General features: G+C 43.0%; 1 protein-coding gene across 1 annotated transcript in view; it reads left to right on the top strand.

Moving 5' to 3' along the window:
• The window catches only part of LOC147733211 (mucin-5B-like), a 1,334,855-nt gene that overhangs the window by 158,646 nt on the left and 1,148,228 nt on the right, over nt 1-27,981 (top strand). The window lies entirely within an intron of this gene.

Here is a 27,981-nt window from a genome sequence, read left to right as displayed (position 1 = left end):
CCGGCCAGGCCCTGTGGCTAACCCATCCAGAAGAAATCAACCTCACACTGCACCTGACCTGCGGCCATGCCCTGTGGCCAATCTGTGCAAAGACAGCCAGCCTCCCAGAGAATACCAACCTCATGCAACACATAGTCTTTGGCAATGTGCCGTAGGGTTGGTCTTCAGGCGCAAGGAACCCCATCCCTCGGTCAAAATATAATGATAAAGGGGAGAGCGGCCAGGCGGGCCCCTCCTTACTCAGGCCCTAGGGACCCCATCTCCCAGGACCAGAGGTAAGTGCTCACCCAGGGCATCCACATACTACATGTTGAAGGCCACAGGGGGAGCCCCAGGGCACCTGTGGCCTGAGCCGGCTCTCTGCATGGGGCAGGAATCAGCATTTCTCCCACCCTGAGGTAGCAGCCATTTATGCTGCTCCCTCCGTGCAAGAGCAGTATGGTTTCTGTTTCCCTGCTCACATCAGTGCAGGCTGAGAAACAGACACAAGCCTGCTCCTAGCCGATGGGAGCATTTTTTATACTCCCACCGTACAGGAGCAGACAGTATTTTCTCCTGTTTGTCAGGAGATTTAAAAATGCTCACACCAGACAGGAACAAATACGTTTGCCTGCCTGCGGTAGCCCCCTGGGCCTAAGTAGGCTCAGGAAGTGGGGCTGCACCTCATCCCTTTTTTTAAAAAAAAACTGTCTTGGGATGGGATCCCCTGGACCTTCACAGGCTTGTTAAGGTTGGCAACGTGGTGGCCCCCTCCCCTTTTCTACAAAGTCAGTCCCAGGGGATGAGATTCTCAGACCATCATTGAGTCAGGGAGAGGGGTGTGAGCCCCCCACCCCTTAGATATACCTGGCCCTGGGGGGTGAAGTATCCGGGCCCTAAATAGGCTGGGGATATCAACCCTAATGACGCCCTTCCCTATGCATATGTTTGAAAATAGCAGTCACCAATTCTTTTTTATTTTTTGCCGCGATCCTGTGGGACTCCGTCACGATCACAGCAAAATTTGCCATTTGCTTGTTAATGTTTGTCCCACCACAAAGGGGGTATTTCTGGGTCCCCCATGGGCCTAGGGGTCTAGGGAATTCCTACCCCTCTTATATCATATTTTTTTAGAATTCAGGATAGGGGACTATGGGCTTTATTAAGATAGCAGACGGGTGGGCCCGACCACAATTGCTGTGGTCAGGAGACCGCTAGACAAGCATGCAGTGGTCTTAGCGTCACATTTAAGTGCTCCATACCACGGCGGCCTGTTCTGCAGCCAAGTAAAAGGTCTGCAGCATGAGCCGCCATGGTATGGAGCACCTCCAGCACCTCCATACACCATGTTGTGCATGGTACACAGTTCATGGAGGTGAGCGGGCATATTACGTGTGCCCCAAAGGCCACATTACAGTGACTCTATTCCGTTACTGACAACCTTGTCATTGCAGTCTCACTGACATGAAAAGGATGCCGGATATGGTGATCCCAGTGGCAGTGTCTGCCTCCACATCGCCACCATTCGGGAATACAATTCCAACCGTTGCCCCATCAGTATCACTGATCCTGGCGAAGGCAGTGGTCTTACCCCCGACTGATGAGGGTTCGACAACTGAGATTGTAACCCAGCATTTGAAAGCAGCGTCTAAGTTTCAGACTCCTGTAATGGCCTCTTGGCAAAACAATGTTCATGTTGCTAGCAGTCAATCAGAGAGCTCTCTCCTGTGGGTGTGTTCCTCCCGCGGGAGCAAGATGATCCAAGGGAAAACAAGCTCCCTCGGCCAATCAGAATGTTCTATTTTTTAATTGGTGCTCCCATGAGACTTTTATAAGACTCTTGAGGACCCAGCCCTCCAGTCATAAAAATATTTTTTAACCTTTGTTTTTCAAACACTGCTGAACAGATTTACACCAAATCATAAAAAGCACAATCTACAGACCAGAACCTAGCTTCCTGCGAAATATTATGTCATTTAATTCAGCCGTTTTTGTGGCAGCATTCCTTGAAGAAGTCTATTGAAAATGCATGGGGAAATTTGCTTTTGGGGCCCCACTTGTTTCTCTTCACCTGAAAGTACCAGTAGGTAGTTATAGTTAGGAACAAGTTTCCATAGGAAAAGCGTTTTTTGATTTGCCTATAACTTTGACGCCGTTTGATGAATCCTTGTGAAAATTTCAAAACAAATGGGCCACTCACTTCAGTAGTTGTGTTCAAAGTTAAGGGGTGATTCTTAAAGCGGGGCTGAGAAAAATGGGGGGCCCTAAAACTATTTTTCTCCATGTTAATTTCCATGGGATTTAGACACGGCTACAGCTGGAATTGCTGAACGGAATTACACCAAATTTTGCAGAAAGCTAGCTCTTGGATCAGAAAGCACTCTTGTTATTAAATGGTGTAAATCCTTTAAGTAGAACCTGAGAAATATAAGGATTTCTCAGATTTACAACTGTGGCCATGGTGGATCCACAAACCCACCCGATATCATGCCTGAGAGCTGATTGGCAGCCTACACTTCAAACCAGGAAGTGTTGGCAGCCATCTTTTGACTTAGTTGAACTGAGTCACAAGAAAAAAAGTTAAGAAAACAAGAAAAGGGGGCAAAGTAGAAACACCCTGACCCCCCTAGGCCTATGCAGGGGGTCTCACAGAGACACCCAGGGCATAAAAAAAGCATTGAAAAAATATTTCAACAGAACTCATGATGGATCTGTGAATCCAGCTGAAAATCAAAAGGCCACTTCCTGAGGGGCTATTTAAAATAGTGAGCCGTGGGCCAGCCAGGACCACTCAGCCCCAGGAACCACCACCTCGCTAGGGCAAATTTTTGGAAATGCGGGGGGCATGAGGCCCCCCGCAACCCCATGGACTGCCACCTCCCAGGGGGATATGTACAAAAAATCCCCCACGCAGCCCCAGGGTCCACCACCTCCGCGGGGCCAGCTCTAACAATGTCCCAGGGTGCCCACCCCAGGACATTGCAGTTTGCTATGGCATGGAGGGAGCACCTCTCCTGCCAAGCAATACCAAATACTGTTTCGCTTCATGGATGCGAGAGCATTGAAAAATGGGGCTATGTGACACCCCTGCTTTAAAATGAAATAAAATATCAAAAAAGAAACAGTCACGCCACAGGGATGGTGTCCCCAGGGCAGAACATGGCCTGGGGAGGGGGGGCCCTGTGCCCCCTTTCAATAAAAATGTTTTTTTTTAATTGGCTGGGCCTCGGGGGATGGGGTGCCCAGGGTTGAGATCAGCCTGGGAAGGGGGCTGTATGGCCCCCTCCCCTTTTTAATTGAAAATATAAACATAGTCCTATTGCCTGGGGGTGGTGTCCCCGGGCTGAAATAAGCCTCAGGAGGAGGGCTGTGCAGCCCCCCTCCCTTTTTAATTTAATAAAATACAAAAAATATGGGTCAGACCCCGGGGATGGGTTCACTGGGGCCCAACAGTGTGAAAAGTAAGGGGGCCCACACAGCCTCCCTTCCTAAAATGCAAACAAAAATGAAACAGGCAACTCTCCAGAGGCCCCACCCCCTTTCTCCACTTATCTGCATACACACTTCCTGGCACACTCCAGGTTGGTAGATGAAGTCCCCTTCATTCCTGAGGGTTCAACTAGCCCACCTGTTACCTACAGTAAGCCCAACACAGTGGGATTGCTGAGAGGTGGTCGGAGGCCTTGTCCCTTTTTACACCATTCTGCAAACGCGCCTCTTGGCACATTTGTAAGTAAAAATGATCATATGCTTGGATTTCTTTTAAAAAGGTCAAAGGAGACCCTGTATGAGCCAGGGGTTTTCAAGCAAATACCCTGAACTAAGGCCTCCTCCACCTCAGCGACCGTGACACATAGTCATACAGATACACAGTCACTGACAGAAGCATGCACTCATCCATATAGCAACTCTCACCTTCACTCACTCATGCATACTGTCACTCATATTCTCCATCACTCGTGTATACTGCCTATCACATACTCAGTTACTCACCCATACTGACACATGCACTCCATGACTGATACAACCACACAGATGCTCACTCACCCAGCAACTGATTTACCCATTCAGTCATCCATAAAGGCAGTCACCCACAAACACAGATACCCAAACATCAACTGAAAGACAGATACACACATTCACACAATCAGTCACTCATCCATACATTCACTGACACACCTAATCACTCACTTATACAGTCAGTCATGCACCCACTGAGTCATCCATACAGTCACTAATACACCCACTGATTCACCAATATTTAACACTCAAAAACCTTTTAGAAACACTCAGTGATATCATCAATAATGTCATTTGAGATGTAATCCGTGATGTCATCAGTGATGTCACTGACCATGTCATGTGTGATGTAAAATCTGAGGTCATAAGCAGTGCACTGCGGGTGCGCGAGTTATAGTTATCTCAGATACATTTTTCTGGTTTTGTATGAGGAAAATCTAGCCCTAACTATAATGTCTCTGTAATCTTTGTTTTATTCTGTGAATTTCTAAGGCTTTTTTAAATTCTATTTGCTAGTGAATTGTTACCGCAGCTTTTAGGAATATATATATATATATATATATATATATATATATATATATATATATATATATATATATATATATATATATATATATATTGACACTCACTTCCCGCTCCTCTCAAGTAGCAGAAAAAAAGGCACTCCACAGGGATCAAAGCAGTAGCAAATTAAAACACGACGCATTTCGGCGATGCCTTAGTCAGACTAAGGCATCGCCGAAACGCGTTGTGTTTTACTTGTTCCGGCAATACCTGAATTAAAAGGAATGTGCTACTGCATTGATCCCTGTGGAGTGCTTTTTTTCTGCTACTTGAGAGGAGCGTGGAGTGAGTGTCATTACATACGTGGTGGTACCGACACAAATGATGCACCCATCCGTGAGTGCGCTGTACTACGGTGCCAATGGAGCTGTAAATATATATATATATATACAGCCAAGTTGATGCGACATCATCACCATCCTTTTGAAAGCCGACGCGTTTCGTGCTTTCAAACCACTTTTTCACAGGCTGGAACAAAGGGCAAGGCGCCGAGCAAGAAAGCACCTGATTTGTATCCTGAAACCCGCCCTTTTGGGCGTACACAGCCGCGCTGTACCCTGGTTTCTGTAGTGCTTTTTAGTATTACTGCAGTGAGCTGCTCAACGAATCCCCCCCAAAAGTTTATTTATTACCCCAGTGGGTTAGGAAAATGTCAAATTCACACTCCGCTGCACCATAAAACTTACAGCACGCACCACCAGTCCACTTGTTGCTCTATGCAGACACGCGTTCAGCAATGGTCCACTTCCATGCGGCGGGGCTTCCTTCACGGCAGGACTGGCCGTTGCAATATCAAAATCAAAGAGAGTTGTCCCCTCTAAAGAAACCTCACACTGGTAGTATCCTTTGCGTTTATTGCATGTAAGGTACACCAAGTTGATGCGACATCATCACCATCCTTTTAAAAGCCAACACATTTCGTTCTTTCAAAGGACTTTTTCACAGGCCAGAACAAAGGGCAAGACGCAGAGCAAGAAAGCACCTGATTTATGTCCTGAAACACGCCCTTTTGGGCGTACACAGCCGGGCTGTACCCTGGTTTCTGTAGTGCTTTTTAGTATTACTGCAGTGAGTTGCTCAACGAAGCCCCAATAAAAGTTCATTTATTACCCCAGTGGGTTGGGAAAATGTCATATTCACACTCCGCTGCACCATAAAACTTATAGCACGCACCACCAGTCCACTTGTTGCTGTATGCAGACTAGCGTTCAGCAATGGTCCACTTCCATGCGGCGGGGCTTCCTTCACGGCAGGACTGGCCATTGCAATATCAAATCAAAGAGAGTTGTCCCCTCAAAAGAAACCTCACATTGGTAGTATCTTTTGCGTTTATTGCATGTAAGGCACAGCCAAAATGATGCGATATCATCACCATCCTTTAAAAAGCTGACGCGTTTCGTGCTTTTAAAGCACTTTTTCACAGGCTGGAAAAAAGTGCAAGACGCCGAGCAAGAAAGCACCTGATTTATGTCCTGAAACCCCCCCTTGTGAGCGTACACAGCCGCGCTGTACCCTGGTTTTCTGTAGTGCTTTTTAGTATTACTGCAGTGAGTTGCTCAACGAAGCCCCAATAAAAGTTCATTTATTACCCCAGTGGGTTAGGAAAATGTCATATTCACACTCCGCGGCACCATAAAACTTACAGCATGCACCACCAGTCCACTTGTTGCTGTATGCAGACTCTCCTTCAACAATGGTCCGCTTCCATGCGGCGGGGCTTCTGTTGATAGCTCTCTTCAAGACCCAATTGGGATAACCTCTGTCCTTGAACCTTTGGACCATAACCAGTTCTTCTTTCCTGTAATCTGGTGTACTGCTGCAATTCCTTTTTGCCCTGAGTAGTTCCCCGTAGGGAATACTGCATTTGAGATTGTCGGGGTGACTACTCAGGGAGTGTATTTCCTGCTGTGCTCTTACTGTAAAGGATTGTTTCTATTGAATTGTTCTTGGTCACTACATGTGTATCCAGGTATTCAACCTCCTCTCTACTTATGCAGCTGGTGAGGGTGATGTTTCTGTCATTACAATTGAGATTCTCGATGAAAAGTGAAGCCTCATCAGCCTCCCCCTGCCACACCACAAAGATATCATCTATGTACCTAATCCACAACTTCACATTTGTGAAGGCTTCCTGGTACCTCGTGGTGGTTTTTATGTCCTCCTCCCACACTCCCATGAAGAGATTCACCAGACTCGGCGCAAAGCAGGTACCCATCGCGGTACCATGCTCCTGTCTGTAGATTTCCCAAAACAAAACAGTCCCAGCTTTTGCACAGGGGGAGCCGGTGAAATGCAGCTCCCCCTGTGCAAAAGCAATCTGCTTTGCTTTTTGGAAGCGAGAGCAGGTTTTCTGCTCTCACTTACAAAAATGCAAAGCAGGGTTTGCAATGGCAGGGCGGGAGCCGTGCTCTCGCCCTGCTATACCAAACAGCAATGTCCCAGGGGTGGGCACCCCGGGACATTGCAAGAGCCAGCCCTGGGGGGGTGGTGGTCCCCAGGGCCATAAAGGGATCCACAATGCGGTCCCCCCCAAATGTAAATAGCGCCAGGGAGGTGGTGGTCCCTGCGGCTGGGGGTCCGCAACAGACCCCCCTATTGACATATTCGGTGCCCCGGGCAAGTGGTGGTCCTCGTAGCAGTGTGGGGGGGCTCGAGCCCCCCACACTAATTATTAGTTATAGCCGCGGGGAGATGGTGGTACCCGGAGCTTGGAGAGCCCCCCGCCTAATTTTAATAAAGCCCCAGGGAGGTAGTAGTCTCTGAGGCTTGGGGGGGCCAGCAAGACCTGCACCCTTATTTCATTGAGGGGCTGCGGGGGGAAGGGTTGCGTGCACCTGCGCATAAATTAGGTGCCACTGGAAGCTGGTGGTCCCAAGGCTGTGGAGGCCCCCCAAAAATAATTTAGAATTTCCCCTGGGACCTGGCCTACCCTGGGGCTCCTGTGCTTTTTTTTTTTTTAAATTCGGCTGGATTCACGCACCCAGTGCAAATTCAGCCGAAATGATTTAAAAAAATGTTTGTTTTGGGCACCTGTTAGTCCCTGTAGGACCAACTTAGCAGGCCTAGGGGGTCAGAGTATTTCTACCCAGCCCCTTTTCATGTTTTCTTTACCTTTTTAAAACTTTTTTCCTGTGACTTGGTTACTGCCGTTGACCAGTAGGTAGTTATAGTTAAAACCTAGTTTCTATTGGAAGAGCGTATTTTGATTTGGCAATAACTTTGGTGGCACTTGTCAAACCTTCACAAAATGTTCAAAATTAATTGATCAGTCACGTCAGCTGCTGTCTGTAGTGATAAGGAAAGCGGGGGCCAAGAAAAAGGGGGGTCCCTAAACGCTTTTTTTCTATGTTAATTTCCATAAGAAAATTTGACTCAGCTAAAACCCGAATATTTTAACGGATTTACACCAAATTTGGCAGAAAGGTAGCTCTTGGACCAGAAAGCACTTTTATTGTTAAATGGTGTAAATCCACTTAGTAATTCCTGAGAAATTAAAAGATTCCTCAGATACACAACTGTGGCCGCAGTGGATGCACAAACCCTCCCGATCTCGTGCCTTGGATCTGATTGGCTGTCAACATTTCAAACTAGGAAATGTTGGCAGCCATCTTGTGACTGAGTTAAACCAGAAACAAAACAAAACATTTTTTTTAAAGAAAAAGGGGCAGGGTAGAAACACCCTGACCCCTAGGCCTCTTCAGGGATCCCACAGAATCTTCTTTCTTAATGTTATTTTTGATGGGAGTCAAGCTTGATCTGCAAATCCTGCCAAACTTGTAAAAATAAACAAAGCACAAGTACCCATTCTTCATTTAATTTAGGCTCCCGGGTGACCAAACTCCAGGGGGCAATAAAAAATAAAAATGCGGAGGCCCGAGCTGCCCACCAGCAACCCCAGGGGCCGCCACCATCTTCTGCATATTTTTTGTTATAATGTGTGGGAGGGTTCAGCCTTTCCACCGAGCCCTGGGTCTAATTTTGTGATATGAGGTGGGCCACATGGCCCCCCAGGCAACCCAGAGGATGGCCATCTCCCCAGGGATACTATACTTAAATGTGGGGGGCCATGCACCCCTCACCGCCTGGGGACCACAACCTCCCCGGGGCTTTTCTTTGAGCCGGGGATGGCCCTATGAACCACCACCCCCAGCGCTGGCTCCAGCAATGTCCTGGGGTGCCCACCACCCGGCAATTGTAGTTTGCTATGAGATGGTGGGAGCACTGCTCCTGCCATCCCATACTGGGGAAGGAGGAGCCTGCTTTAAAGATCCACAAGTGGGTGAAACGCTGTTGGGACCGCAGCTTTTGATTAAGGCAATTCGCCGAAACCGGTCATGCAAGCCTCCCATTAAACAACTAATGAAGCCCCGCTGTGTCCTGTGCTTTCAAATCCGAAATGTGAAGAGTAGATTACAAATCAGTCACTGCTTTGTCTCTGATCCTTCAATCCCCCAGTTTAGGGGCAGGCCAGCTGTGCAGAACAATGACCTATGAACGTTGCCAAGCTGCAGGCCTGCACTTTCCTGCTGGTGGGTCCTAGGAGATGCTAATGCTCATGCCAACATAAACACCCCAAAATTTTCCTTCCATAAGAAACTGCTGGGACCTTATAGATGCACCACATTATCTGTTTATTGGGCAAAATACACCAGACTAAAATGCATGTATTCTTGTATTCTTGTGAACAATAGATTATAAATTAGTCACTGAGGCTCCCAATAAACTTAAGGCAATTGTAACTATGTCTTCTCAGCGATATGCACTATCCGTTCAGTTGGAATGACTTTAAATCTAGTGTGAAATGGTATTCCATTCAGTCTCGCATCACCACCGCTACTTGGCTATGCCCAGCTCTGAACAGTAGTTTGATGTTTCAAATGAGTGAGCTTCTCGCAGGGTGAAAATTCTTTCACAGAGTCTTTCAACTTAGTTTCCACTCCTGCCACAGCCACTGGCTGATCCATTATTTCCTCAAAGAGATGCAATTTTAAGTGCAAAATACAAAACACAAACGACTGATGCGTTTCGGCGTGACGCCTTCTACTGGGCCTGGTAAACCATCATGGTGTTTGTAACACTATTATATGGTCCTTTCCCCATTGTGTTGCCCCATGAAACACTAGAGCATTACGTTTTCATCAAACATCTCCGTTCAGTTCCCATTGGAGTCCTCTTCAGTCCCATTGGTCACTGTTTGTTCTATCAGCATAGTTTGCTTCAAGTTTATATGATCCCACACTGTTGACATTTACAGAGATAATTTTTCTAATCAGCATGATGGCCTCATATTCAAATCAATACATTTAGCATTTTTGCATTATTCATGTTATTCCCTGTCCATGACATTGTTTTTCATTGTTATATTATCTTACATGATGAAGCGACTAGTGCTGTTCTTTTAAGTATATTACATAAAATGTTTCAAGCATATTGCATTGGCCATAGCATGATCTTTTAAATATGAGATGTCTTTTCATATCAATTAATACTCAATAAGTATTGCACATTTTCTCCCACATAAAGTGTGGTTATTCAGACCCATCCACTGTAATGTGGAGTAGTGGGACATTTCCCCTCAAACAAGTTACATGTACTCAAACGAATCCACTGCAAGTTAACCGTATTAACTTTTGTGCAAGATCCCTCGCAGGTGTTAAACATTCTCTTCCATGTATATTGCTTGTACCCAAGTCATTACATGTGATTACAAGACCTTGAATTCTATCGTCCTTTATAAACATTCAGTAGTAAAGACAATCCTTAATGCAAATTCATGAATGTTTATGATCAATTCTTACCTACAAGTCCTTTGTTCACATAAAGTAAAGTGGCATGGGCTAGGTGCAGTTATACGGGCAATGATGTGCATGCCCATATCCTCAGTTATAATTTATCCTATGATGTGATAAGGTGAAATGTGCTTGATAGGGTCTTGAGCAAAAGATAAAGTGTTGTATGCTCAGAGCAATTATACGGGTGATGGTGTCCATGCCTTAAATAGGATTTGAGGAAACATGGTCATTCCTATTATCTGATAAATTGACATGTGCTTGATGTATTCATGTGCAATGGAGTTCAGTTCCATGTACAATTGCAAAAGACACTGTCATTAGCTCCTTGAGGGACACATAAATTGGTGAATTTATTCAGGCAAGGGTGGATATGCCCAGAATGTGTGGTTAAGGGTCCTACACTCTATGCCAATGCATATATGATGATATGGTGACATGTGCTTAGTATGGTTATAGTAAACAACTCTAGGGTCTTGATGTGTGGGATCATATCCAGTATTGATGGATATCTTTCATATAAAGGTGTTTTATTTTGGAGCAGCTAGAGACATTTATTCATGAAGGGTAAGGTATTGCATATTAACATCGCTAACATTGCTTATGCATAAAACTTGTATCATCGGGTGACTGTCCACAAAATAGAACAAATATGCACTGTGCGTCTCACACTCATAGAGATACAAAATTTAAGTATGAAGTAACATAGTTAAATAAAAAGAAGACCACTATAACCATAGTTCATTCTGTGAAGATCGGAGACTGCTGTTTTAAATGGAGTTATTCCATGTGCAACATGCCCATGCCGAATTAAAGATGCACATGCAGCTCTGCACCCATGTTATGGCCCCAGGGGGTTTTGTGCCCTGTGTCGGAATCAGTCAGTACTCTTCTCAGTTCTTTTTTCCTATCACTCCCTCGAGCATTCATCTTCATATGTTTCATTCCATTAAATCTTAAACCAGCCAGTGATCAATCATAATATTTTTCAATGTGACAGGCTATAGGATAACTCTTATCTCTATTCTGTATGGCTCACATATGTTGCAGTATCCTAATCCTCAATCGGTTGATCGTGCTTCCGATGTACATTTTGTTATAATCACATCTCAATGAACATACTACAAAAGCTGTGACAGGGAGGGAGTTACCCTTTTTTATCAGGAAAAAGGATTGGGTCAACAATCATAAAAAGCAAAAACTCCTTTTCCTCAACTTTACAACTAATTTCTATTACTTTGTCCCATAAAGAGACATTCCACAGGTAGGAGAGGGGATCTTGTCTATGTGCAGGTTACCAAATTTACAAACTTTTTAAATGTCAGACTGGGTTCAACATGAATGTACTTACAAACACAAATTTTAAAAAGTTTTCATTCATTTATTAAAAATATTTTAAAAAACAACAACAATACATTGTCTCATTTTCATTATACATCTTGTTGTACACAAAACAATTACAAATATTATTTGACTTAGTTTAAAAACTTGAATATCTAAACTTTGCTAATCAGCATAGTTCAAAAAATCTCACTCTAGTGATTTTTATAAAAACAGAGAACAAAGAAACTGTTGACGCGGCGTTTCGGTGCCAAAGACATTCTTGCACCTTCTTCAGGACTTGTTCGTTACAATGATATCTAAAAAAGAAATGTTACAATAAATTCCATTAGATCCTGTTTCAGTCTGACATTTGCACATTGAATGGTATACATTTTTATTAACTTTTCCCTACCATTTGGTAACCCCGCTATACCTTATTAGGAATACTTTACATCAATTCCCACTTATACTAAAAGCCTACACTTTAGCATTACTCATAGAAGACATGTCCAGTGACTTTTCCACTTATCACCAGGATGATTAGTCCTCAACTTACTAGATAGAACACAATTGTAGTGGTCTGCTATTAATTTACAAAGACCTTATTGGGAGTACTTTACATGGATTCCCACTCATGTTAAAATCCTACACTTTAGCATTACTCATAGAAAACATGCCTATTAACATTTTCACTTATCACCAGGATGATTAGTCCTTAACTTGCTTGATAGGACACAATTTTAGTGGGCTTCATATTTCCAGGACGATCTTACCTCATTTATTAAGTAATGGTCTGCTGATGAGTTGATATCCTCTTTTTCTTTTGTTAAATATGAAATCAGGGACCACTATTTTGGAGTAAAAGCTTAAGCAAATATACTTTAAATTCAAGGAATCTAAAAATGGGGCTCCCATTTTTCCTCCTAGTACACAGAAGAGTAAACAAGGAACATCTTCTGCCTATACAACTGGAGACTACTTGCTCCTAAGACTGAGAAGGGTATGCCAGGAAGGAAATAGAAACCTGGGTAAGAACACAGTGGTCCTTGTGGGTTGAACTTTGTGATCAAAGGGGGATAGAAGTTTGCACTGCCTCCCTCTCTTTGTAAATTAAATGCAGCCCACTAAAATTGTGTCCTATCAAGCAAGTTAAGGACTAATCATCCTGGTGATAAGTGAAAAAGTTACTAGGCATGTTTTCTATGAGTAATGCTAAAGAGTAGGATTTTAACATAAGTGGTAATTGATGTAAAGTACTCCCAATAAGGTCTTTGTAAATTAATTGCAGACCACTACAATTGTGTCCTATCAAGCAAGTTTAGGACTAATCATCCTGGTGATAAGTGGAAACGTCACTAGACATGTCTTCTATGAGTAATGCTAAAGTGTAGGCTTTTAGTATAAGTGGGAATTGATGTAAAGTATTCCTAATAAGGTCTAGTGGGGTTACCAAATGGTAGGGAAAAGTTAATAAAAATGCAAAACTTTCAATGTGCAAATGTCAGACTGAAACAGGATCTAATGGAATTTATTGTAACATGTCTTTTTTAGATATCATTGTAATAAACAAGTCCTGAAGAAGGTGCAAGATTGTCTTTGGCACCAAAACGCCGCATCAACAGTTTGTTTGTTTTCTGTTTTTATATAAAAAAACACTAGAGTGAGATTTTTTGAACTATGCTGATTAGCAAAGTTTAGATATTCAAGTTTTTAAACTAAGTCAAATAATATTTGTAATTGATTTGTGTACAACAAGATGTATATTGAAAATGAGACAATGTATTGTTGTTGTTTTTAAAATATTTTTAATAAATGAATGAGAACTTTTTAAAATTTGTGTTTGTAAATACATTCATGTTGAACCTAGTCTGACACTCAAAAAGTTTGTAAATGTGGTAACCTACGCATAGACAAGATCCCTTCTCCTACCTGTGGAATGTCTCTTTATGGGACAAAGTAATAGAAATTGGTTGTAAAGTTCAGGAAAAGGAGTTTTTTCTTTTTACATACTACAAAAGCAGCATCAGATTTGATATGGTATTGTGACAATGCGGCCCACGTATGTTTGGTATGGTCTTTGCTTAAATCTATGCTGACAGACTTTACATGAATTGCTTCTTTTGAAACCATTAATTTTTTTTAATAACCAATTCCTTCCTTTTCCAGGATTATAAAATCTTTGTGTAAGGATTCCTCCAATTATCTTGTTTTTAAGATGTTATGCAGGGATCTTTACCAATGCCTTCCTTGAGCTGTTCATCCTTTTCTAGTGTTTGCTAAATTTCTCGTAAAAGTTTCCTAATGCTGGCTTGGGTGGGATCAAATTCCAGAAAAAGTATTTTCACTCTACAGTCGTTCCTATTTGGCTCAGTGTTCTGTTGGTATAGTAGTTCTCTTGTATTTTTGTCAACATTTTCTTTAGTATTTTCCAATACTTTGGACGGGTAACCTCGATGATTGAAACCTCAATCATTTTAGTTATCTCATTTTCGCATTCATCCCTCGATGAGCAAATTCTTTTGGCCCTCAACATATGGCCACATGGAATACTCCATTTTAGTACTAAAGAGTGGCCACTGTTGAGGTGGAAGACTGAGTTTGTTTCTGTTGCTTCTCTGTGTTTTTTCAATATTAATTCATTATTTTTAATGTCCTGTTCTATATCCTAAAAAACACAGTGGACCTGGCTGATGGTAGTTGTCAGTTGGATTTTCACTTAATTGAGATTACATTTCCTATGAACCTCTCCAATTCCGATGTTTCTTCTTTCCGGTGATAGAACAGATCATCGATGATTCATGTCCATCACACAACATTCTATGTGCTCATCTTTCTCTAAGGATACAACTCACCGACTCAGAACACTTTAAGAGTGAAATGCACCTTGGTGGAATAAACACAAGATTGAGGAGGAAAGCTGCAGAATCAGGAGAGGACAAAAGTGAGAAAGTCAACCAAGCCATTCAATAATGAGCAAGGGGCTGACCTAAAGCCTACTCTCTGTATATGTTCAGCATTGATAAAAATAGTTCTTGTCAGCAAACAGGTAAGGCTGTCTGTAGCCAAAGCCTAAAAACGGACTCTGTTTCATTTGTGATTGCAAAGGTTCTTATTTGAATTCTTCTATTGACTCAAAAAAGATATTTATTTTATCTTATAAAAACAACCCAAAAAATGAAACAATCCTTTTCTGACTCAAATTATTAACATGTTATGTTCTCTGGAGTTTTTGAGAAACATTCATGTTAACAAAACCATATTGGTAATGCTCAACTTGAGGATGTTTTGTAACGTATATTATAATGATTGTAATTTTTTTCTAATTAAATAATTATGGCACATGTTCACATTTTGAGTTTGCTTTGCTAATCTTTAGAAACAACAGTACAACAGTAAAATGAATACATTACATTATCCTAAAGTCAGAATAAAGTTCATACAACATTTTCTGTGAAAGGAAAGCAGTTGGAGTTGTGACTACATGGAGGAGCATTTACTTTTGAGAACTAGTCCAGTTGCCCCACTGGTTGCATAAATACAACATATTTAATTCCTAATTCACAGAGAATTTGCTGTAATTTACTATTGCAGAACTCCAGGCTTACCCTTTAATTTATTTCAAATGAAAGTCAGGAGTGCAACCAGAACAAATCACAGCTAACCATATCAAGCGTCTTTGAATCTGGCAGTTAGAGTTTTCTGTTGTGTCAGCAGGTATTTCTCAGTTGAGGTGGCTGTCTTGAACATAGGAGGAGCCACGTAAAGGGTGAATATTCATAAAGTAATCTAATGTCAATAGTAGATAGAGCTATTTCCTTCACCTATTTTTTTTAAATTATTTTTTTGAGAGTTCATAAACATTACAACATACAATAATATAAATAAGTACATATTTCAAAATTTTAAAAGAAAAAGGGATTAGTTTGAGTCTACAGTACAAAATATTACAGTATGAAGGATATTTGTTTCTAATGCTCAGCAATGTAATCATACTATTCCCATAATACAGAGACTTCATAATAAGTTGAGATAAAGTGCAGAGTGCATAATCGGGATGCATACACATATATATACCCAAAATGAAGTGCAATGTGCTATGGTCTGGACGAATGCAAAGTATTGCCGTATAATGAATATTCATTTCTACATGCTCAGCAATATAAGCACAATCTTACTGAAGTACAGAGAGTTCATAAATATTAAAGTGCAGAGAGCAGAGTTAGGATGTATCCCACCTTTTATAATAAATTGGGCAAGAGAGCAAAGGGAAATTAAGGACCTTGGAAAAAATTGGAAAGTGCTATACCTGGGCAAGTACAAAATATTACAGAATAATAAAAATATTCATTTCTGAATGCTCAGCAATGTAATCACAATATTCCCATAATGCAGAGAGTTCCTAATAGGTTAAAGTGCAGAGTGTCGAATCGAAATGTATACACATCTTTGTACTCCGTCATTTTATAACACATTTGAAAGGGAAAAAAAAAGAAAACAGAAGGAAATTAAGGTCCTTAGAGTAGAGTGTAAGGTGCTATATCCGGGCAAGTAAATATGTTCTTTCCTTTTATACTGACTACATTAGGTTCTCCAATATTTAAAACATACTACAATATTTCTCATACTTTCTTACTGTCCCTGATCTTATTGCATATTTCTTTTCCATTTCTTTGTCTCTGGTGAGTTTTGTCCTCCAAGCATTAAAAGTAGGTACTTTCTCTGTTCTCCAGAATTGTAGGATTAGAGATCTTGCTAATAAGGCTGCAATAAATAAACTTTCCTCGTTAACAGAAATAGTAAAAGAGCAGCCCAGGACTGAAATAGATTTATCACTACAAATAAGGTAATCAATTATGATTTTAAGATATTTTTCGATCTCCTCCCAAAAGCCCTGGATTTTGGGGTACTCCCAGATGATTTGAGTCCAGGTTCCTTTCTCTGCACAGCGAAAGCATTTGTCTTCTATCTGTGGGTATATTTTATTAAGAAAAGAGGGTGTTCTATATATCAGCCATTTCGAATAAAATTGCATGCGTTTGAAATTTGCTCCTCCAAATACAGCTATGTTAAACTTATTGAGCCTATTCCAGGTTGGGTTAAGAATGTCCTTCGCCTATTTTGAGGACTGTAAATGCACATTCAAAGTGGTGATACTTTTTCAGTGTCCCCTCAACAGGCCTTACTTTCTTTCTAGGCTGTTTCCAAGTATGCATGGAGTGGTTGGCTTGGAGCCAGTTACTGAAAAGCGTTGTGGGATAAAACTGTGAATATTCTGAAGCTAGTGAGCAAAAGGTAGCAATGGATGTTGAGAAGAAGATTGACCTTGAGGGAAGAGGCTTTTAAAATAAAAAATATATTGTCTCTTCATATTTATTTGCCATGATCAGGATGAACTGATTAGCAGATCAAAAGTATATGGGCGTTTTTTAGAATTGTGAATGTTTGCAGAAAACTTTGGGTTCCATTGTACTAGATATGAGGGGTTAAATTAGGAAATCCTGAATTTCATCTAAGATATGACTAAGTGGCAGTCAAATTTCTATAGTACAGGAAATTAGTGGCAGTCAGTTTTTTTCTAGATCCTTGATAAAGTTGTCGTAGTATTCTGCGTTTTTGTAAGCTATTGGGAGCAATCTATATTGCCTAATTTGGAGCTGACTCTTTTTTATACAGTGTAGATGACAGCTAGGTTGCAGGAGAGGCTGGAGTCAGAAAAACCCTGCAATAGTGACTAGTTCGAGAAGAGTGTTGAATTAGAACTGAATATGAAAATATTTTATCACAGCTACTTTGTGACAGGCACTGTTTGTTAACTGGTTCCACGAAGTGTTTCTGCAGCCAATCAATCAGACTAATACATGTTGCCCTAGGACTGGAAGGTCATACCCAGACTTTTAAGGACTGGAAGATATTCATGGTCAAAAACCTTGGGAGGATGTATGTAGTCAGAAGGGATGCTTCAGGTGTTTGAATATCAGGATGAAGGATGAAGGATGACGGTATCAATTTTGTGAGTATATTTTTGCTGAGACACAAGGAGAAGCAATCCAAAGTCTGTTGGTGGCTACTGTAACAGCCAGTCATTTTTCTAATAAGGTTAGGTGTAAACTAACAGAGAGGTGAGGGAGGATGAGCATGTCCTGGGAGATACAACATTTTTTTAAAAAATAATTTTGTTTTTGTAACCTAAAGATATACAGTGTAACATCGCATTTGAATGACAATCAACGTATCATTTACTTTCTTTAAGGGTTCACCTACTATCGGCTTCCAATAAAGGCATTTCTCATTAGACACATATCTCTCAAGTAACATTTCTATCATCAGGCAGTTCCTGTCCCTTTATACATCACACTCCTCGAATATCTTATTACATTGAACATTTCATCAGATCCCTCTATATTCCCCCCACCTAACCCATAATTTTCCGCCACTTCGTATGGCATCCGCTGATTTGATAAACCACCTTCTCTGCAGCTCTACACCAGCCAAGGTCTTTTTTCCAGTCGGTGACCTTGGGGGGAGAGTCGACCCTCAGCTCCTTGCTATGTTTCTTTTTGCTATTACAGATGCTAAAGACAGTCACTGCTTGGTGTATTTCGACCATCTTGCTTCTCCGTCACACATAAAATAAGCCATCCTGCATCTAGAGGGATTAGCTGTCCCATTACTGCGGTCATCACTTGCGCAAATTGCCTCCAATATCTCTAAAGAACCGGTCAGCACCACAACATATGAAAGAAGATACCTTTTTTAAAAACGTTTTATTTGCGACTGCACGTCATATCACATTATACAGATAGGCATTTCCAACAGTGTACAGTCTTTTCTCTTTACTCCCACAACAAATAACTTCAGACTTAAAAACCAATTGCTATATCTTGTTACTTGAACTGTCAAGTATCACACGGTCATAAGCTGTAGAACAGGAATACAATAATCACCTATGATAGTACCTCCCATACACTGCCGTGTATTGTGTTTTAGATATGTAACATTAGTCCTGTAATTCTGTAGTCTGAACATTTTCCCATCCCTCCCAACCCCCCCCCCACCCATCTCGTACATCCCCTGGTCTCTTCATGTATCTGGTAACCTGTCATGGCATTAAAACCAGCCTCATCTCAGCTAGCGTACTCATACTCAGCTGACTGACCTGCGCGCTTTCTGGGCTTATTCGCTGCATGACAGCCCCACACCCATTCTCCACACACTCACACCTAAGAGCCATCTGCCTGTGATGGCTCCCTCTCCATTTCCTCCACCTCCAGTAGCATCCATTCCCAGTCCTGCACAATTGGTTATTTCCATTGTCCTCTCTCTTCCTCCCTACGCAAAACAGTTCCCTCTGCTCTGCCCCACCTCAGCAAATCAGATCACCATACCTCCAGATCAGGAGGCTTGGCGGACTTCCACCTCATGGTTAAAACTCTGATTGCCAGCAGCAAGGATAGATCAAGGAGCTTCAACTGGGCCTTATGGTGTTTGGGGCGTTTCCGGTGACCTATCAGGCAATACAGCGCCTCTTCCGGTACCGGCAGGGCTGTGACTGTACGTAGGGCCTGGCAAACCCCTCCCCAATAACTTCGTAGACGTGGGCATGCCCATAACATGTGGAGAAGACCGGCATCGTCAGCCCTGCAACGGGGACAGCAGTGGGGAGAATCTGGGAACATCCTATGTAGCCTTTGGGGGGTGAGGTATGCCCTGTGCAGTACCATAGCTTGTATAAATTTGAACTTAACATTCCGGGACACCTTTCTAGGATGTTCAAGGACAGTCTTCCAGGCACCATCCGTCAGCGCCTCACCCGAGTCCAGTGCCCAGGAGTTTCAGAGTGGATTAAGAGATTTGGCAGCGTGTTCCCTGACCCCAGTGTAGAGCCAGCGCACCAAGTGTTCCCCAGTTCACATGTAATAAAGTAGATGCACTAGTTCGTGCTGTGCGGGTTTTACTCGTCGTGGGGCCCTTGTATTTCGTACATAGTGTGACACTGTGGCATGTAGGATGTAGAGCCTCGGGGATGCCCCAGTAAGTTGCAAAAAGGAGTCATGGTCTAATAGTGCGTCATCTCCAAAAAGACCTCCCTCTGTGTCCACCCCCACGTCTGCCCAGGGTTGCAATCTACCTTGCGTCAGTCATCCTTGCGGCGTTGGGACGCCTCACAGAGGGATATTGTCTGCATAAGGCGTGGCCTCTGACGTGTATGCTAGTGCTTTCTGACAGCACAGCAGGGCAGTGTTTAATAGAGGGTGGCAGTCCTGAGGGATCCTGGCCCCAGGCAGAAGTAGGGAGTGTAGTTCACCGTGTGCCAGTCGATCTGTCGTGAAGTCAATCTCGTGGAGATCCCTACCTGCTATCCATCCCGCCAACCACTGGAGCTGGCTCGCATAATAATATCCACTTAAATCCAGAACCCCAAGACCTCCCCTTCTGGTACTCTGTTGTAGTTTCCGGAGACTGATTCTCCTCCTTCCAGTGCCCCAGATTAGAGTGATCAGGAGCGTATTCAGTGTGTTAAAGATTTGCTGTGGGAGAAGAACCGGTAGGTTTACAAAAGCATACAAGGGAGCATGACCATCCTAGAGACGGCAATTCTGCCCATGACGGACAGGGGCAGGAAAGTCCAGAATCCCACACTACCCCGTAGACCATTATTGGCTCCACGTACATTTCCCTTGATCTGGTCCTCAGGCAATCTATAAACGTTAATGCCTAGGTACTTGAACGTAGTCTGCACTATTGATGAAAGAAGATACCTGTTCACCACTCCCACTCACACATTTGCCTGAGTCGGCTATGCCCATGCGGAGTAGCTTCGTCCGAGTCATGTAAGATCTATTTAGGATTCAATGTTGTATGAGGCCGAATCTCGCTCTTATGGCTACTTCTCCAGGGCTCTGAATGGCTTCCTCCCAATCATCGTCCTCCAGGATCCCTATGTCTCCCTCCCATGCCTCCCAAAGTTTCTTAAGTTGGTCAGGGTGTTATTCCATATCTTTATATATATGAGGGAAGTGATTTTTTCCACAATTGGGTTTATTAGTACTCTATCTTCCGATGGTGTGTATTTGGGTAATTGCTCTCCCATCGTAATGTGTGCCTTTAAGACATATTTCAACTGTAGATATCAATATTGTTCGGTAGTCAACTTGAATATCTTGAAAGTCTGTTGTTCTCAGTCCCTTCCAGGCATCCCCAGATATTCTATACCTATCAGGGCCCATGCACAGAATCCCTTCATCCCCCATACCTCACTTTGAGCGTCAGTATTCCATTGGGGTGTACACTCCATTTGTTTGACTTCCCATACCAGGAATTATGTCACTTCCCTCCAGACTCTGATAGTTGCTCGTGTGTGTTTTGGTAAACATTTTGTGAGTTCTTTACTCTATAGCACATCGGGGAATACTTTATGTCCCATTGCCTGATGATCTCACCGGTATGCCTGTTCCTCTCTACCTGCGAATACCCAACCATTAAGCGAGACCAGTTGTGCGGCCCAGTAATATTTCCAAATATCTGGGACTGCTATACCTCCTTTGTATACTCACCTTTGCAGTTTATGCAGTGCTATCCTGGAGTGTCCCCCGTCCCATAGTAGCTGCCTCACTTCATAATCTACTTTACAAAAAAGTTTAGCTGGTATCCTGTATGGCGTTTTTTGCGGGACATATAGTAGGCGTGGCAGTGCCCTCATTTTAAGGAGGGCTGCTCTTCTTAGTAGTGAAAGTGGCAACTTTCTCCAGTGTACAACATCTTGCTGTAGTCTATATAACTGAGGGAATGGGCTATCATTTGAAAAGTCTGCCTCATTTTATGATTTTATAATACCCAAGTATTTGAATTTGTCCCTGATCAATATCATACTTCAGCTGGATGGCATAGTTTGTGCATCTCCTGCTAAAATGAATGCAATGGGAATTATTCCAGTTTATCTGGTAGCCTGAGTAGCTACCGAACATCTGAAATAATTGAAGTGTGCAGCGTATTGTCGATTGGGGTTTTGTAGCATATAGGAGTATGTCATTTGCCTATAATGCGATCACCCATACTCCCTCCACCATCATTCTTCTTATTAATTCTTCTGACCAATGCTGCTTTGGGTTCAAGTGCAAGAGCGAAGAGCATAGGTGAGATTGGGCATCTCTGTCTGTACCCTTGTGTAATGTCACTTTCCTGGATTCCACACCATTCGCTCTCACTTGGGCTCTCACCGGGGACTTGCATTACTGGATCCAAGTGCAGAACTTGGGTCCTAGACTGAAGGGTTCCAGTGTTGCAAAGAGATAGTGCTATTCTATGCTGTTGAACACCATACGTGCATCTAGGGAGAGCAGCACTGCATTTTCCGTTGGTTCATTCTCAGTCCCATGTAGGACCCCATATAAGTGCTGTAGATTTAGTTTGGTGCTCCACGGCAGCATAAACCCTGATTGATCAGGGTGAACTAGTGCCGTTATTACTTTAGCCAACCTAGTCGCCAATACCTTTGCAATATTTTACCTCTGCATCCAAAAATGAGATTAGTTGATAGGAGGAGCACTCTTTGAGTGGTTTGCCCTGCTTTGGGATCACCACTATTGTGGCTAGTCTTTGGTCTGCTGGTAGTTTGTCCTGCTCTAGCGAGTCAGTGAACATGTCCAGCATGTGCGGGCCACTTATGTTGCCAGTACTTTGTATAGTTCTATCCGCAGACCGTTGGGGCCAGGTGCCTTACCTTACTGCGATGCACTGATCACTCAACAGATTATGTCTGTGGTTATCTCTGTGTCTTGGTCTCCACATTCCCCTGGGTTATTGTGGGGAGGTTTGCATCTTTTTGGAATTTTATACAGTCTATTTTAGTTTTGGTTGAGGATGATTGATATTTCTGCTCATAGTATTCCACGAATGCTTCCGCTATGGCCTCATTTGTCACACTTGTCACCCTCAGGGTTCTGAGATCGAGTATTCAACTTCGTGCCTTGTCCCTTTTCTCCAGCAATTGGTGGCCTTGTCTCCTACACCATATAGTTTCCTCTGGATTGCATCCGTAGTTACGGTATCAATCTTCCCCACCAGGTCTGAGCATACTCCTTGTAGCGCTATCATGATATCCTGCAAGATGTGGTTCACAACCTCTGCTGGGGGTTGCAGGTTGGGGTCCAAATCTACTCCTGTTGCATGTTTGGCCACCATCTTTCTCTGTTGAGTATACCTATCTAGTTTTCTTTGAAGCACCCCTGCTGTTGGTACCTTGGTTTCCTGCCATGCTGCTTTGTTGTGGTCTCACCGGTTTCATCTCTGCAATTCTTAGTGGGTTTGTTTGTAGGGGTGGTGATGGGGCTTATCCCCCTATGTACAGAGGCAGTACTCAACACTGTCTGCCCAGGCACACTCGGTGTCCCAATTTGCAAAGCGCCTGTAGCTAAACTGTCAAGCTCTAGCATACTCCTTCACTTTTTCTTCCGAACTATCTTGCAGCTTCTATTGCTTGATGCGGATTAAGTGCCTAGTCTGCGGGTTAGATTCTCCAGAGTCAGCCACAGTTGACTCCAGCTGGGCTAATTCCCACTCTAGACTAAGTTTCGCATTGGAACTTCCACTCTTTACTCTGTCCTCCTACCAAGGTCTCTATGTGTCCCCTTATTACAGTCTTGTAGGCTTCACATAATGTACCTGGCGAGTCTACTGTTCCCAGATTGTCCTGAAAGTAGTGTCATGTCCGTTCTTCAATTTTGCCTTGCATATCTTTATCTCTGAGTAGCCATGGAACTATATGGTGTGGTAGGGTATTCATTCTAACAGGTCTTAGCATTGGCACCTGAACCGGTGAGTGATCCGATACACCCTTTGCCTTATGTATTTCCCCTTAGAATCTGCCCGCCATGTCAGAGAGTTTCATTGAAAAGTCTAGTCAGGAGTGTCCCCTGTGTGGTGCTGAGAAAATTGTATATTGCTTATTTAGAGGATTACGTTCCCACCACACCTCTACTAGTCCAAGGTCTTCTGCGAATGCCTTCAGTGGCTCCATTCCCCCCTCCCTTTCAGAGCTCGGATGTCTATCTTTGGAGGGATCCCTTGCAGAGTTTAGGTCTCCACCCAGTACCAAAACCCCAGTTGGCAGTTCCAGGATTAGCGTGCTGATTTCCAGCAGGTTTCCCGCATGCATTCCATGCAGTACGTATACCGAAAACAGGTTGAGGACCCGAGCCTCGTCTTGCAGGGCATACTTCAGTCGGGCGTGTTAGAGGGTGCATCTCAGAACTCCATGTGGTCATCTGATTTGTCTATTGAGATTCACGTCTCAGCTGTTGTTACTGGCTTGAATGTGTAGTGAAGTATGTTACCAAACTCCTCCCCTTCTCGATTTTGTCTCCCTTTGTGTTTTCGATCTGTATATGTTATTCCTTACAATAAACACATTAATTGCAATCTCCAAACCGTAAAACTACCCCCTCTCTGCTGCCCTGCATGGTGGGCCTACAACCTCCCACCCCCAATTTGCAGAGCGCCTGTAGCTAAACTGTCAAGCATCAGGTGGACTTAAACCATAAGCATGGCCACTTGTGCGCCACCTTCAATTCACTCTATTAGGACCACCAATCTCACGTTACTGAGTACAGAAATAAGACTCTTGTGGCCACCCTCACTCCAAGTTCCAGGAGCACAATGAAAAATAAAAAAAAGAATTTAAAGCTATTTTCTTGCCTATATCTTGTTTTGTAGTCTGATCATATTTGCAATGCCCTTTGTTTTTCCAAGAGTTCTGATCTGATCTCTCTGATGTCTCCCCCTCTTCTTCAGTCCTCTGGGATGGTTGGCGATTTTCTGAGTTGAGATAACTCTTGACCAGCCTCCGCTGATGCTGTCACCACTTTGTGTGCCTCGCCACCTCTGCCTATCCTTGTACCTCTTGGCTTTCCCACTGTTTGTCATCTGTCGAGCCGATCTCAGGCCTCCTCAGAGTTAGTGAATCTCCACACCTTATTTTCTGCCGTTACGCAGAGCGTTGATGGAAAACGCATGGTTTATTGAATCTCTTTAATTCCTAGGGATTTCTTTACTTCCTGGAAAGTTCATTTAGCTTGTTTCACCTTTGCAGTAAAGTCCGGAAAGAAGGTTATAACTGCATTTTCTACCCTGAGAGGTGGAGCACTGCGGCCTGCTTGTAGGATCACATCTCTGTCCCGGACTTTGAAAATACAGGCAATTATGGGTCTTAGGGGGGCCCCAGGTATTGGATGGGTGCCTGAAACTTTATGGGCACTTTCCACCCAAAAATATTTAGACAGTCTCCTTGGTTGGAGTGATTTCAGTGTGAGGTCCTCCACAAAAGAGTCCACCTCTGGTCCCTCCGTCCTCTCAGGGACCCCTATGATATTGACATTGTTGCAGCAGGATCAACCTTCTTGGTCTTCCAGCTTGGCTCCCAGCACTCTTTACACAGCGGTAAGGTCCTGCAATTTTTCCTGCAGTGTCTTTGTATCCACTGTCAGACAGTTTGTAGTCTCCTCTATTTCCTTCACTCAGGTACCTAGGTTTCTCAGATCTGCCCTTATTAATGAGACATCCGTAGTTACGTTATCAATCTTCCCCACCAGGTCTGAGCATACTCCTTGTAGCGCTATCATGATATCCTGCAAGATGTGGTCCACAACCTCTGCTGGGGGTTGCAGGTTGGAGTCCAAATCCACTCCTGTTTCATGTTTGGCCACCATCTTTCTCTGTTGAGTATACCTATCTAGTTTTTTTTGAAGCACCCCTGCTGTTGGTACCTTGGTTTCCTGCCATGCTGCTTTGTTGTGGTCTCACCGGTTTCTTCTCTGCAATTCTTAGTGGGTTTGTTTGTAGGGGTGGTGATGGGGCTTATCCCCCCTATGTACCGAGGCAGTACTCAACACTGTCTAACCAGGCGCACTCAGTGCTCCCGGCGGCCTGTCTGTGTTCCAGCCGGTGGTCCTCGGTCACACCCACTCCTTCACACCTCCTGGTGCTCCAGCCCTCAGTTTGCAGTGTTTATTTGTGGCTCCTGGCTGTTCTAGTTGGCTCCCCCGATTCTTCAATGGTTTGTGGGTTCCCCCCTTGTTCTTGAGGGGAACTACCTTGTGTTTCATGAGGGAGGAGAGGGGTTCCTTACCATTAAGTACTTTCCCACAGGGTGGAGTCCTCTTGGGCCATGTTATTTTGTACTCCTTGGCTCCTCACCCGGCCCTACCTCTGCACTGTCTTCACAGCAGTTACTGCAGCCCCTCAAGTCCTGTCTGTGACCCTTTCCTTTATGCGGGCTTGTCTCTAGCCCACCACTTCTCCATCCAACTAAGGAGCCAGTATGGTGTTTTTACTCCCATACTTTGACGTCCGCCCGCACTGCCCTGGACACAGCAGACCCGGGGCAAATGCACACAGGCTGGATCCTGGTATCCTTCTACTGGCTGCGACACCCGGCTGCCATTCTTCACTAATCCACTCTGGGCTGGGTTTACCGTTCACTGTTCCCGGCCTCGCCGGCTGGCTGCCGTTGCACCTTGGTGGAGGTCCTCACTAGAGACCACAATTTCCCAGGCCATAGCACACCGTATCTCTTTCTTCCATATGACCAGTTGGAATCTACCCCACTCGCTGTCTCTGGCTGTCTGGTGTCAAAAGACTTTCATACCTATGTTCTGGTGTCCTAGAGTCAGATCATTGCCAGATTTTTAGGAGACTTACAGGGTCTGCTCGGCAGAGCTTACTTAAGTTGCGCGCATCTTGCTTTGCGGCAAGCCACGTCCCTAATAGGTCAGGATGTCTTCCCATATTGGATTTAAAGCCATATTGGCTACATTGTCATCAGATACTGGAATATGTGGTAGGTATATGTCCATGAGAAGCTGCCAATTTCTCAGTAGGTAAAAGCCAAATCCATAAACCTCATTGCTGGATAAAGGCTTCAGAGAACTAAAGAAGTCAGCAATCATGAATCTCACCAGTGGAATTGTACTGGAGTGAAGAGTCAGGATAAGAAAGTGCAGGGAGCCAAGAAAAAAACAAAGGGACACACCTTTGTTGTGGTTTACTCCCCAATTAGATTGAAACTAATATATAGTGATAGAACAGGAAAAGAAGCTTACATCAAAACACCACATGATAGGAAGCATAATGGATTGGGAGGATCCTAAAGGGTGAAATATGGAAAAGAAAAAGATAAGACAGCTCGACTAACTGCGGAGCAACTTTAAGAGTAGGGGTGGGCAGAACTTGCAGACTTTCACTGTGCAGAATTCCACAAAGATACATAAAAAAGGGTTATATTCTGTGGAGTTTCGCCAATGGGCCGAAAATATGCATGCTGCGCTGTTCATGCTATAATTTTGTATCAATAGCATGAGCAGCGCTGAAAAAGGAGCTCGAACGACACCATGCAGTGTACAAGGCCATGCGGCCATTCGTGTTGATTCAGACAGAATATCGAGTTGGAAATATCGTGGCACAGAAATTTTGATAGCAAGAATGTTGTGGTCAAGAATATCGAATTTAAGGTAAGAAATATTGTTTTAAAAAATATAGCCGTCGTTAATATCATTTATAAAAATATAGTTGTTTAAAATATTGATTTTTTAATTAGTGGTGTGTAGTTTAGTTTATATTTACATACTGTTGATGTTATTTGATATGTTTTACATTTTTTGTAGTTATTAATTTTATTTTAATTTAATTTAGCGTATTTAACTCTTTAGTGGGTTCTGGGTTTATAGGGGCATAGGGTGGGAAGTAATTTAATTATAATAAATTAATGAATATTTTTTTATTTATTAATATATTTTTAATTGAGATTTTATACTGTTAATTTTAGGAGTAATTTATTTGTAATTAATAATTAATTGGTTGTTAATTAATATTAATTAATTGATTGGTAATGATGGTATTTGTATAATTTTTTAGGTGCGAGTTGTGGGGTTTATAGGGGTCAAGGTTAGGGAGTAAATCAATTTTACTTACTTTATAATTAGTTGTTAAATACTATTAGGTTTTTATTTGTAAATACATTTTAATTGTGTAATACATTTTTACAGTTTAATTTTAGTTGTGGGTTGTGGGAATTATATGGGTAAAGTGTAATTAGTCTTTTTACAAAATTAGTTCCACCGTTCATTAAATCAAAAAGTCAGTTTTAGGGCCTTGAACTCCCGTCTTTACAGTCACAACGAGACCTTACTTCAGGTCTAACAGCTTGAGCTACCACAATACCTAGCCCGTAGGCTTTCACAAGGTTTCAAACACTCGATATAAACAATGATGCCATTTATCTGTTATACAACGATATTCTTGGGACACTGCATAA

The sequence above is a fragment of the Lissotriton vulgaris genome, chromosome 2_1, assembly GCF_964263255.1.
Source record: "Lissotriton vulgaris chromosome 2_1, aLisVul1.2, whole genome shotgun sequence".
Lineage (NCBI taxonomy): Eukaryota > Metazoa > Chordata > Amphibia > Caudata > Salamandridae > Lissotriton > Lissotriton vulgaris.
This window is presented reverse-complemented; position numbering and strand designations above follow the sequence as displayed.